The sequence below is a fragment of the Carcharodon carcharias genome, chromosome 9, assembly GCF_017639515.1.
Source record: "Carcharodon carcharias isolate sCarCar2 chromosome 9, sCarCar2.pri, whole genome shotgun sequence".
NCBI lineage: Eukaryota > Metazoa > Chordata > Chondrichthyes > Lamniformes > Lamnidae > Carcharodon > Carcharodon carcharias.
The window spans coordinates 88707833-88720582 of NC_054475.1; the positions used below are offsets into that span (position 1 = coordinate 88707833).

General features: G+C 45.1%; 1 pseudogene; it reads right to left on the minus strand.

Moving 5' to 3' along the window:
• Window positions 1-11420, minus strand: part of LOC121282441 — a 34526-nt pseudogene extending 23106 nt beyond the window's left edge.
• Between the last annotated feature and the right edge of the window lie 1330 nt (window positions 11421-12750).

The following is a 12750-nucleotide window of genomic DNA, read 5'->3' on the forward strand; positions in this document are numbered from 1 at the left end:
GAAAAGACTGGACAAGGGGAGAGAGAACGGAGTCAAGATATGAAGAAAAGAGTTCCACAGGGCAGGAACAGGCTGACGCTATCGGTCTACTGGGACAGTCCTGTTTGTGGATTGTGGAGGGGAGGTAGAAACGGGCTGTCCGTGGTTGGGAGACTATGAGGTTGGAAGCTGTGGAGGGAAAATCTCCAGAAGAGATGAGGTTAGTGACAGTCCTGGAAACAATGGCTTGATGTTCAGTGGTGGGGTCATGGTCCAGGGGGAGGTAGGAGGAAGTGTCTGAGAGTTGGTGCTCAACCTCTGCAAGGTAGAGGTCAGTATGCCAAACAACAACAGCACCACCCTTGTCAGCAGGTTTGATAACAAAGTCAGGTGTGGACCTGAGAGAACGGAGTGCAGCAAGTTCAGAAGCAGACAGGCTAGAATGGGTGAGAGGAGCAGAGAAATTGAAATGGCCGATGTCACGCTGACAGTTCTCAATGAAAAGATCGAGAGCAGGTAAGAGGCCAGAGGGAGGAGGTTCAAGTGGAGGGAGAATACTGGAGGCAGGTGAAAGGATCCGTGGAATGGAGAGGACTCCTGCCCAAAAAAGTGAGCACAAAGACAAAGGCGGCGGAAGAAGAGTTCAGCATCATGCCGAGCCCAAAATTCATTGAGATGAGGGTGTAAGGGTATGAAACTGAGTCCTTTGCTGAGTACAGAATGTTCAGCATCAGAGAGGGGAAGGTCAGGGTGCACCATTAGGTTTTACTGTAAGTCATGGAAATAAAGGGTAATTCTCAACATGTGAGCTTATTTTCCATGACAGCAACAGCAGGTGGTGGCCCCTCAACCTTTGACTTATATGAAGGCTAAGCACAGCAAACCCTGGTGAGGAGGCTTTACACTGCATCAGAGACATGTATTTAAAAAGGCATGTGCAATCTGCCTGCTTTTTACTTATTCTATTCTGCTCCACATTAACTGTCAGTAAACGTATCATGACTCATTCCACTCTTTCTACTGCAAGTAACATGAGAACTCAGCCTTTCTGATGGGCTGTGGGTCTGTGCGATTTAATGTTATGGCCTTCCTCAGCATGGTTGCATGATCAGTGCGTCACCCAGTGCACTGCACTCTGGATCACTCTCTAGTAGCTCTATTGGAGATATTGCCGAGCTGGTGCTTGGAAGGGACAACGTAGGAAACAGCAGGCGCTATGAAATGCCGGCAAAGCCAGATGACTCTACCAGCCCAAGCCTGAATGTTTTCCACATCATGCTGCTTATGGACGTGGACTGTTTCAGTATCTGAGGAGTTGCGAATGGTGCTGAACATTGCACAATTATCAGTAAGCATCCCTACTTCTGGTCTTATGATGGAGGGAAAGTCATTAATGAAGCAGCTGAAAATAGTTGAACCTAGACACTACCATGAGGAACTCCTGCAACAATGCCCTGGAATTGAAATGATTGACCTCCAACAACCACAATCACCTTCCTTTGTGTTAGGTATGACTCCAAACAGTGGAAAGTTTTCCCCCTGATTCCCATTTTCTCCAGTCTTGCTAGAGCTCCTTAATGACACACTTGCTCAAATGCTGCCTTGGTGTCAAGGGCAGTCACTCTCACCACACCTCTTGAGTTCAGCTTTTTTGTCCATGTTCGGACCAATGCTGTAATGAGGTGAATGGGCCTGGCGGAACACAAACTGAGCTTCAGTGAGCAGGTTATTGCTGAATAGGTGCTCCTTGATAGCACTGTCGACAACACCTTCCATCATTTTGCTGAAGGTCAGCGGTAGACTGATGGGGCAGTAATTGGCTGGGTTGAATTAGTCCTACTTTTTGTGTACAGGACATACCTGGGCAATTTTCCACATTGCTAGGTAGATACCAGTGTTTTAGCTGTACTGGAACAGCTGGGCTAGGGACATGGCTAACTCTGGAGCACAAGTCATCATTACTATTGCCGGAATGTTGTTAGGGCCCATAGCCTTTGCAGTATCCAGTGTCTTCTGCTGTTTCTTCATATCATGTGGAGTGAATCAAATTGGCTGAGGACTGGCATCTGTGAATCTGAGGACCTCAGGAGGAGGACGAGATGAATCATTCACTTGTGGCTGAAGATGGTAGCAAATCCTTCAGCCTTCTCTTTTGCACTGATGTGCTGGGCCCCTGCATCATTGAGGATAGGGATATTTGTGGAACCTCCTCCAACAGTTGGCTGTTTAATTGTCCACCACCATTCACGAATGGATGTGGTAGGACTACAGATCCTAGACCTGATCTGTTGATTGTGGGATCACCTAGCCCTGTCTATCGCATGCTGCTTCCACTGTTTGGCATGCAAGTAGTCCTGTGTTGTATCTTCACCAGGTTGACACCTCATTTTTAGACATGCCCTCCTGCAGTCTTCATTGTATTATGAAAAAATTAATATGCAATGGCATATAGTGGTGATACTATGAAACACGATTCATTTTTGCAGATATCTGCATACTTTGAGTTGAGTCCAGGGTTGGTCTCAGCTGTGGTCACTGACTTTTTCTTGTATCTTTTGCCACTTGCATTATCTTAGAGATGGTGTGATGTTTGTCACTAGATCACACCTGGTCCTACTCCTCTGGCACTCCCTTCTTCTTTGAGAACCTCATGTTGTTCCACCCCTCTCATCTCAAAATCTTTGTTTCCTACCGCCCTCTTAACTATGCTAAGTACAATAAAAATTTTCTCACTGAGATGTCTCCACTGCTTTCCTCCCTGTTCACTTCTTTGTATCACCCACCACTCACATCCTCCTTCCTCACTCCAGCCCTACTTCCTCTGTGCCCATCACTGGAAATAAACTATTCACCAATACACTTACAATTGCTAGATCCCAACTGTCTAGCCTTTGGCCCTCAATTTGCCACACAATTTCAGCAACTATTGATTTTCTCAACTGCACCCTGCTCACTTGGTACCCCACCCAGAACCATTCACTCCCTCCACCACTGACCCACAGTAACAGCAGTGTGTACCATCTACAAGATGCACTGCAGGAGCTCACCAAGGCTCTTTGGACAGCGCCTTCCAAACCCACAACCTCAACCATCTAGGAGGACAAGGGTAGCAGATAGATGGGAACACCACGACCTGCAAGTTCCCCTCCAAGCCACTCACCATCCTGACTTGGAAAAAATCGTCATTCCTTCACTGTCACTGGGTCAAAATCCGGGAACTCCCTCCCTAACAGGACTGTGGGTGTACCTACACCACATGGACTGCAGCAGTTCAAGAAGGCAGCTCACCACCACCTTCTCAAGAGCAATTAGGATGGGCCTAGCCAGCAATGCCCACATCCCATGAATTAATAAAAAAACCCTCTCCAAGATTCCAGCTCTAGACCCCAATAAAACCATTACTCTCTCTCACCTTTGCCATTTACCCTGGAATAACCCTCATCTCTGCTCATATAAGTCCAAGAGATGCAGACTTGAAATGAAATGGCATACAACTGGTTTTGCCACCCAATGTCAAATTTGGCTGGACCACATAAGGCACCATTGGGTTCTGATCTCGACTGCTGAAATTGCTCACTGGGTGTAATTTCCTCTCCCTGTCCTAGCCCTGAAATTGCATCTTTCTCTAATTTCTTTCCTTTCTGCCCTCATGCCCTCTCCAAGCCCATTTTGGCCATGTGATCCACCACCTACTTCCCTTGACTGTATTCCCACAAAATTGCTTACCACCTAATTTCCCTTGCTGATCCCCATCATAGCTGATATTGTAAACAGTTCTCTCTCTTCAGGTGTTGTCCATCTCTCCTTTAAGCCAGTATTCATCAACCATCTCCTCAAAAAACCAACCTTGACCCCACCACCCTTGCAAACTACCGCCCCATCTCCAACCTCCCATTCCTGTCCAAAGTCCTTGAGTGTGTTGTCATCTCCAAAATCCATGCACATATTTCCCAGAACTCCATGTTTGAATATCGCGAATCAGTTTCCTGCCCCAGCCAAAGTCATGAAACAGTTCTTATCAAAGTCACAAATGACATCTTTTGTGACTGTGACAAACGTACTCTATCTTTCTCAACCTGTATGTAATCTCATAGAGTCATAGAGGATGGCAGCACAGAAAAAGGCCCTTCGGCCCATCGAGTCTGCGCCGGTCAAACTAGTACCTAACTATTCTAATCCCATTTTCCAGCACTAGGCCCATAGCCTTGTATGCCATGGAATCGCAAGTGCACATCCAAATACTTCTTTGAGACATTTGACCACACCATCATCCTCCAATATGTCCAGTGGATGGGACTGCACTCAACTGGTTCCATTCTTAACTATCTAATTGTAGCCAGTGTATCACTTTTTTTTAACCTTCATGGGATGTGGGCTTTGCTGGCTGGGCCAGAATTTATTGCCCATCCCTAGCTGCCCTTGAGAAGGTGGTGGTGAGCTGCCTTCTTGAACGCCTGCAGTCCATGTGGTCTAGGTACACACCCACAGTGCAGTTAGGAAGGGAGCTCCAGGATTTTGACCCAGTGACAGTGAAGGAACAGAAACAAACTTCCAAGTTAGGGGAACTTCCAGGTGGGTGTTCCCATGTGTCTGCTGCCCTTGTCCTTCTAGACGGTAGTGGTTGTGGGTTTGGAAGGTGCATCCTGTACATGGTACACACTGCTGCTACAGTGTGTCAGTGGTGAAGGGAGTGAATTTTTGTGGGTGTGGTGCCAGTCAAGTGGACTGCTTTGTTCTCGACAGTGTCCAGCTTCTTCAGTGTTATGGGAACTGCACTCATCCAGGCAAGTGGGCAGTATTCCATCACACACCTGACTTGTGCCTTGTAGATGGTGGACAGGCTTTGGGGAGTTCACGAAGTAAGCTACTCATCGTAGGATTCCTAGCCTCTGACCTGCTGTTGTAGCCATAGTATTTATATGGCTAGTCCAGTTCAGCTTCTGGTCAATGGTAATCCCCAGGATGTTGATAGTTGGGGATTCAGTGATGGTAATGCCATTGAATGTCAGGGGGTTATGTTTAGATTCTCTCTTGTTGGAGATGGTCGTTGCCTGACACTTGTGTGGCGCGAATGTTACTTGCCATGTCAGCCCAAGCCTGGATATTGTCCAGGTTTTGCTACATTTGGACATGGACTGCTTCAGTATCTGAGGAGTCATGAATGGTGCTGAACGCTGTGTAATCATCAGTGAACATCCCCACTTCTGACCTTAGGATGGAAGGAAGGTCATTGATGAAGCAGCTGAAGATGGTTGGGCCGAGGACACTATCCTGAGGAACTTCTGCAATGATGTCTTGGAGTTGAGATGACTGACCTCCAACAACCACAACCATCTTCCTTTGTACTAGGTATGACTCCAACGAGCAGAGAGTTTTCCCTCTGATTCCCATTGACTCCCGTTTTGCTAGGGCTCCTTAATGACGTGGTCAAATGCTGCCTTGATGTCGCTCTCACCTCACCTCGGGAGTTCAGCTGTTTTGTCCATGTTTGAACCAAGGCTGTAATGAGGTCAGGAGCTGAGTGGCCCTGGCAGAACCCAAACTGGGCATCAGTGAGCAGGTTATAGCTAAGCAAGTGCTGCTTGATAGCACTGTTGATGATCCCTTCCATTACTTTACTGATGATGGAGAGTAGACTGATGGGGCGGTAGTTGGTTGGGTTGGATTTGTCCTGCTCTTTGTGTACAGGACATACTTGGCAATTTTCCACATAGCCAGGTAGATACCACTGATGTAGCTGTACTGGAACAGCTTGGCTAGATGCACGGCCAGTTCTGGTCTTCAGTGCTATTGCCGGAATATTGTCATGGCCCATATCCTTTGCAGTATTCGGTGTCTTCAGCTGTTTCTTGATAGCACGTGGAGTGAATTGAATTGGCTGAAGACTGGCATCTGTGATGCTGGGGACCTCTGCAGGAGGCCGAGATGGATCATTCACTCGGCTCTTCTATGTGAAGATTGCTGCGAATGCTTCAGTCTTCTCTTTTGCACTGCTGTGCTGGGCTCCTCCATCATTGAGGATGGGGATATTTGTGGAGCCTCCTCCTCCAGTGAGTTGTTTAATTGTCCACCACCATTCTGCGACTGGATGTGGCAGGACTGCAGAGCTTAGGTCTGATCCGTTGCTTGTGGGATTGCTTAGCTCTCTCTATCACTTGCTGCTTGTGCTGTTTGGCACACAAGTAGTCCTGTGTTATAGCTTTACCAGGTTGACACCTTATTTTTAGGTATGCCTGGTGCTGCTCCTGATGGTAATGCTAGAGTGCGGGATATGCTGGGCAATGAGGTTACAGATCATGCTCAAGTACAATTCTGCTGCTGCTGATGGCCCACAGCACCTCATGGATTCCCAGTCTTGAGTTGCTAGATCTGTTAGAAATCTATCCCATTTAGCACAGTAGTAGTGTCACACAACACGATGGAGGGTATCCTCAATGTGAAGGTGGCACTTTGTCTCCACAATGACAGTGCGATGGTCACTCCTACTGATACTGTCATGGACAGATGCCTCTGCAGCATGCAGGTTGGTGAGGATGAGGTCAAGTATGTTTTTCCCTCTTGTTGGTTCCCTCATCACCTGCCGCAGACCCAGCCTAGCAGTTATATCATTTAAGACTCGGCCAGCTCGATCAGTAATGGTGCTACCAAGCCACTCTTGGTGACGGACATTGATGTCCTCTGCCCAGAGTACATTTTGCACCCTTGACACCCTCAGTGCTTCCTCCAAGTGATGTTCAAAATGGAGAAGCACTGATTCATCAGCAGTACGTGATAACCAGCAGGAGGTTTCCTTGCCCATGTTTGACTTGATGCCAAGAAAATTCATAGGGTGCGGAGTCATTGTTGAGGACTCCTAGGGCAATTCCCTCCCGACTGTATACCACTGTGCCACTACCCTGCTGGGTCTGTCCTGCATTCCCCTGGGTCTTTGGATTACCAGTCCAGCGACAATACCACTATGCCATCACCTCCCCCTTCTCTTCCTGCTCCTGCACCATTGCCTTTGGTGTCTCCTGATCCATCCTTGGGCCCCATCTATTTCTCATCTACGTGCCAACCCTCAATGAAATCATCTGAAAGCACACTTTACATTTTCACAGCTGACAAACCCAGCTCTCACAATCACCTTTCTGGACTCCTTAATGGTTGCTAAATTATTAGACTGTTATCTGACATCTAGTGCAGGATGAGCAGAGCTTTTCTCCAATTAAACATGGAGAAGACTGAAGCTATTGTTTTTGGTCCCAGCTCCAAACTCCATTCCCTAGCTATCGACTCCAGCCTTCTCCCTGGCAACATCCTAAGACTAAATCATCTGTTCACAACCTTGGTATCATATTTGACCCCAAGCACATATTCGGATCGTCACCAAGACCACCTATTTCTACTTCCACAACATCGCCAGACTTTGCCCCTGCTTCAGCTCATCAGTTTCCAAAACCCTAATTCATGCTTTCATTACCTTTAGGCTTGTCTACTTCAAAGCACTTCTGGCTGGTCTCCAACATTTTACCATCCATGAACATGAACCAAAACTCGCACCAAGTCCTGTTCACCTATCAGCCCACACTCATTACCAACATTGGCTTCCTGTCAAACACGTCTTGATCTTGTCACCATCCCTCACCATCTCTGTAATTTCCTCCAGCCCCAAAATCCTCTAACATATCTGTGCTCATCTATTTCAGGCCTCTAGAACATCTCTGATTTTAATCATTGGTAACCACTCCTTTATTTGCCTAGGCCCTAAGCTCTGGAAATCCACCGCCCCCCCCCCCACCCCCCAAAACCTCTCTGCCTTCCTGTATCACTTTCGTCCTTTAAGATTCTCCTTAAAACCCACCTCTTTCATTTGACCTAATTTCTCTTTGTGTGACTTGGTGCCACAATTTGTTTCATAATGCTCCTGTGAAGGACCGTGAAGCATTTTATTACATTAAAGTCACTATTTAAATATAAATCGTTCTTGACGTTGTTGTGAATTGCACGTCTCTCGGGTTTGATTAATTGCCAAACCATAGTGTGGAAACCTGCTAATCCGGATTTTTCTTGTTGCTTTCTCCAGCGATTCCAAGTGCCTGGCTCAAATTCATATTAAAGAAGTAGATGACTAGGGTCATCACAGCATCAAAAGCATCAGGACAAATTCTACCAAATGAATTACGGGATAAATTATTGACAGCAAACTATATAAATTATGACAAGTGATGGGCCCTTAAACTGAAGCCATTGACTCAGACCATACAAAATCATCAAACACTAATTCTCCAGCAGGAGTAGTGAGGGCACACCATGCACAGTAACTAGAACTGGAAAAAATAGTTTCAATGCAATAGAGTTTAATTCTGGTCAGTAAAAAAATGGTTGAAAATCTATCCCAGGGTTCTGGCGCTTTCTTGTCTTCTCTTACATAAATTTTGCCATGGAAGGAATTATATCAAAGTTTGATGACAACATCAAACTAGGGGCATGGTAAACAGTGATAAAAATTAATTTATATTCATTGCTAATTTCTGAATTCCCCAATTCTGTTCAGAATTGTTAGCAATAACACATACCTTTGAATCTGACTGAGGCAGATAACTGAAACACAATCAATGACAATCAGTTCATAAAATTCATAAAATTTTCAGCAAAGCTGGATATTGTTGTAAGGTGTTGGATATAGTTCAGTAGGTCTTAAGGTATTCGCGGTCTTAGGTAGTTCAGCAATAAGTATTAATTAACTACTAAAAACTATATACACAGCAACAGAAAAGGTTCAAGTTAGGAGCTCTCTCCATGCTTGCTTCTACACACAGCTGTGTCCAACATTACACTGGCCTTAGGTGTGGGTCATGTATTCTTTTACATCATTGAGTGGGTGGAACTGTACTCAGGACCACGTTAACCCTTTATGTACCAGACCCTTATACTACACCTCCTCCAAAATCTTTATCCAACATATTTACAAGTTATCCTACTACCCCATCTCCCCCCTCAAGTCTCTGAGTTCACAGGTTCAGGTGGTATGGAGTCCTTATAGCCCTTCCATATCTTGTTCTTACTACTCTGAGGAGTGGTAATCTCTGTTACTTCAGGTAAACTTTGTTGAATCAGAGGTTGTTCTGGCATCTGGGTGTCTGTTCATTCTCTTTTTCCATTCTTTGGCATTGAATTGCTCTTTGTTAATTCCCCAATTGAAGTGATAGTTGACGGTTGGTTTATCCTGCTCTTTATGGGGCAGGTGAACTCTGGGCTTGTCTCTATAGTGTTTTCTTTCTTTTCTTTCACCATGCAGCTTGCCATGATTCATGTTGGGATGGAAGGTGGCTCTTCCTGTTGTGAGGGTGTGACTTGTTAGTGAGATTACTTTTGTTTCTGGCTGTGTGGTGTGCTGTTGTCAATGGATGGCTGCTACTTGGTTCCAGCATCTTTTGTCGCACTGTCATGCTGGCTGGGGATTGCAGTGTTTGCTCTGTGGTCTCAGGGTTTATCTCTCCAACTGGCATCGGAGTCGGAAGTTGCGGCTCTTCTCATTGCTATTTCCTCTCTTGACTGTCTTCTACTCAAGGTGCTGTGGTGACCATCTGAGTGGTTGGCTGGTCTGACCAATGAGGGGCTTCTGGCACCTGTAACGAAAATGGACAAACCTGCTCTGCAAAGAGAGAAGACAATTCAGAGCTGAAGTTCCAGTTGAGAGAATCTTTCTTGTTAGAGCTCTCGGGAATTTGCAGTTCTGTACAATTTATGATAGTGGCTGTCGTGACATCTTCCGCCGTTTTGAGGAGATTCAGGGCTACACAGGCATTTCTGCGCTAGAGAGAAAAAGACTGGATACGGATGTCATGCATGAACTCAAAGATTTGTTTGCCGCCATACCTTAATGGTTCAAGAATCATGTCTATGACTGGAAGTCAGATTCTTCCAGGCCCATAAAATGGTGTGCCTGTTGTTCATAGCCAGAGATATTTCAGCCACGGATCCTTGCCTGCTAGATCCATAACGCTGGCTCTCGTGTCCAACTTAAAATTTGTGAGATGGCCATTAACAAAGATGTTCATATTCCAGATTGAAAATCCAGGATCTTTGACATCACCCATCAAGCATAGTTGTGTGTCCTCATGGTGCGCTGTCTCTACCAGATGAATCGTCTTGGGACCTTCTGTGCGTTTTGATGCTTAAGCTTTGCTTACCTTCCCGAAGTGTCCTATTTGGTTACATCAAAAGCATTTGACTGAAATTGCCAGACATTGATCATGCCTGTAGGGGCGCTTTACTCCACAGCACTGGCATTGGTCACTTTACTGGTCGGTTAGGGTGTTATCTTGTTCAGCTTCTGTCTTTTTATCCAGACCTGAAACATTCATGTGTCTAAAGAATCTCTTTCCCCTAAGTCCCCAGTTTTGTGATTGATCTGGGCCTTGGATACATCCAAATTGACCTGGAAGAGTGAATATCTGATCCAAAATTTATAAACTGCAGGTTCAGCTTGAAGAGGTTTCCAAAAATCGAAGATGGCCATGCTGTATGCTTCTCCATAAAACATTTTTGCCTGCTTGCCAGTTTTGGTGGACTCCCGCAGGAATGGCGTTCGCGATCTCAGCATTTAATTTTTTCCAACAATGACTGCCTGGATCGATTCGTTAGAGTCTTTCCACTTTAGCGCAGAGTTCTCAGGTCTTGGAAGTGATGAATTCCAGATCTTGCTGGGTGTTTAAAGCTGCCTACTCAGTCACAATTAATTTTTAATACATTTTTTTCTTTGTGCAGAGTGAGGTCAGTGTTCAAGCGCTGACTCGGGAATCAGGTTTCTCGGATGGCAATTTAAACGGCAATTTATGACCACTGCGGTATTTAGCGTTTTTTTAGAACTTGTGTTGTCTAGGAGTTTTAAATTTTTATCTCACCCCAACTGAGTCTGCTGATTCTGCACACTCTGGGTATTGAAGCTGGACTTCCACAGGATTCAATGGAGTCTTCTGCTGCAGTGAGGAATTTAAGTTCTGCCTAAAGCTTCCAAGCCTTCCTTTGGAGATTTTCTCTGGTGATTTTCTTGTGTGCCTTTGTTTCTTGAACTTTTCTTCAGGTCAGAATGCTTCTTTGATTTTTCCTTCAGTTTTCCAGAATTTTAGTTTTCTTCTGTAGTTTCTGTGATGTTTTGAGCTGTTCCATTCACTGTCACCATATTGTAAGGTGTTGGGTATAGTTTTGTAGGTCTTTTTAAGATATTTGTAGTCTTAGGTAGTTCAATAGTAAGTATCTATTAACTACTAGAAACTATATACATAGGTAGAGTAAAGGTCCTAGCTAGGAGTTGTCTCCATTCTTGCTTCTGCACAGGGCTCTCCCCAACACTACACTGACCCCTAGGTGCGGGTCATGTGTTCTCTTACATCACTGTGTTGGTGGTACTTCACTCCGTATACCTTCTTAACCACCTTATCGACCTGTTCTGCCATCTTCAGTGATCATAGGCATGCACTCCAAGGTTCCTCTGTTTCTCTACACTTCTCAGTATCCTACCAGTTAGTGTGTATTCCCTTGCCTTGTTTGCCCTCCCCAAATGCATTACTTCACACTTCTCCAGATGAATTCCATTTGCCAGTTTTCTGCCCACCTGACCAATCCATTGATACCTTGTACAGTCTCCTGCTTTCTTCCTCACTATAAATCAAACAGCTAATCTTCATATTGTTTGCAAACTTCTTAACCATGCCCTCCACATTTAAGTCTAAATCATTGATTTGGATCATGAACAGTTCTGATGAAAAGTTATGACCTGAAACATTAACTCTGTTTCTCTCTCTACAGATACTGCCAGACCTGTTGATATTTCCAGAATTTCCTGTTTTTATTTCAGATTCCCAGCATCCGCAGTGATTCACTTTTTGACCTGGTACTGAGGCCTGCAGAACCCCATCAGAAACAGCCTTCCTATCACAAAAACAACTGTAAACCATCATCCATTGCTTCCTGCCACTGAGCCAATTTTGCATCCTATATGCCACTTGCCCTTGGATCCCATAGGCTTTTACTTTTCAGGCCAGTCTGCCATATGGGACCTTGTTAAAAGCCTTGCTAAATTCTATGTAGGCCACAACAAACTCACTACCCTCATTGACGCTCCTTGATACTTTGTCAAAATATTCAAGCAAGTTAATCAGCCCCAACCTTCCCTTAACAAATCCATGCTAATTGTCCGTGCTGGCTTAACTTTCTGAATGACAATTATACGCTCCCTCGGAATTTTTTCAAATCATTTCCCCACTACCAAGGTTATGCTGACTGGTCTGTAATTACTCAATCTTTCCCTTCTTCCCTTTTTGAACAATGGCATTAAGCAGTTGTTTTCAAATCCCTCCATGGCCTTGCCCCTCCCTATCTCTGTAATCTTCTCCAATCCCACAACCCTATAATATATCTGCGCTCCTCTAATTCTGGCCTCATGTGTATTCCCAATTATAATTGCTCCACAATTGGTAGCCGCTCTTCAATTGCCTAGGCCCCAAGCTCATACTGTAGCTCTGTATATGGTTTCTAGAAATATCAAGGAGGGTCAATGAGGGTAGTGAGTTTGTTGTGGCCTACATGGAATTTAGCAAGGCTTTTAACAAGGTCCCATATGGCAGACTGGTCTGAAAAGTAAAAGCCAATGGGATCCAAGAGCAAATGGCATATAAGATGCAAAATTGGCTCTGTGGCAGGAAGCAAAGGATAATGGTTTACAGATGTTTTTGTGACAGGAAGGCTGTTTCTAATGGGGTTCTGCAGGTCTCAGTACTAGGTCAA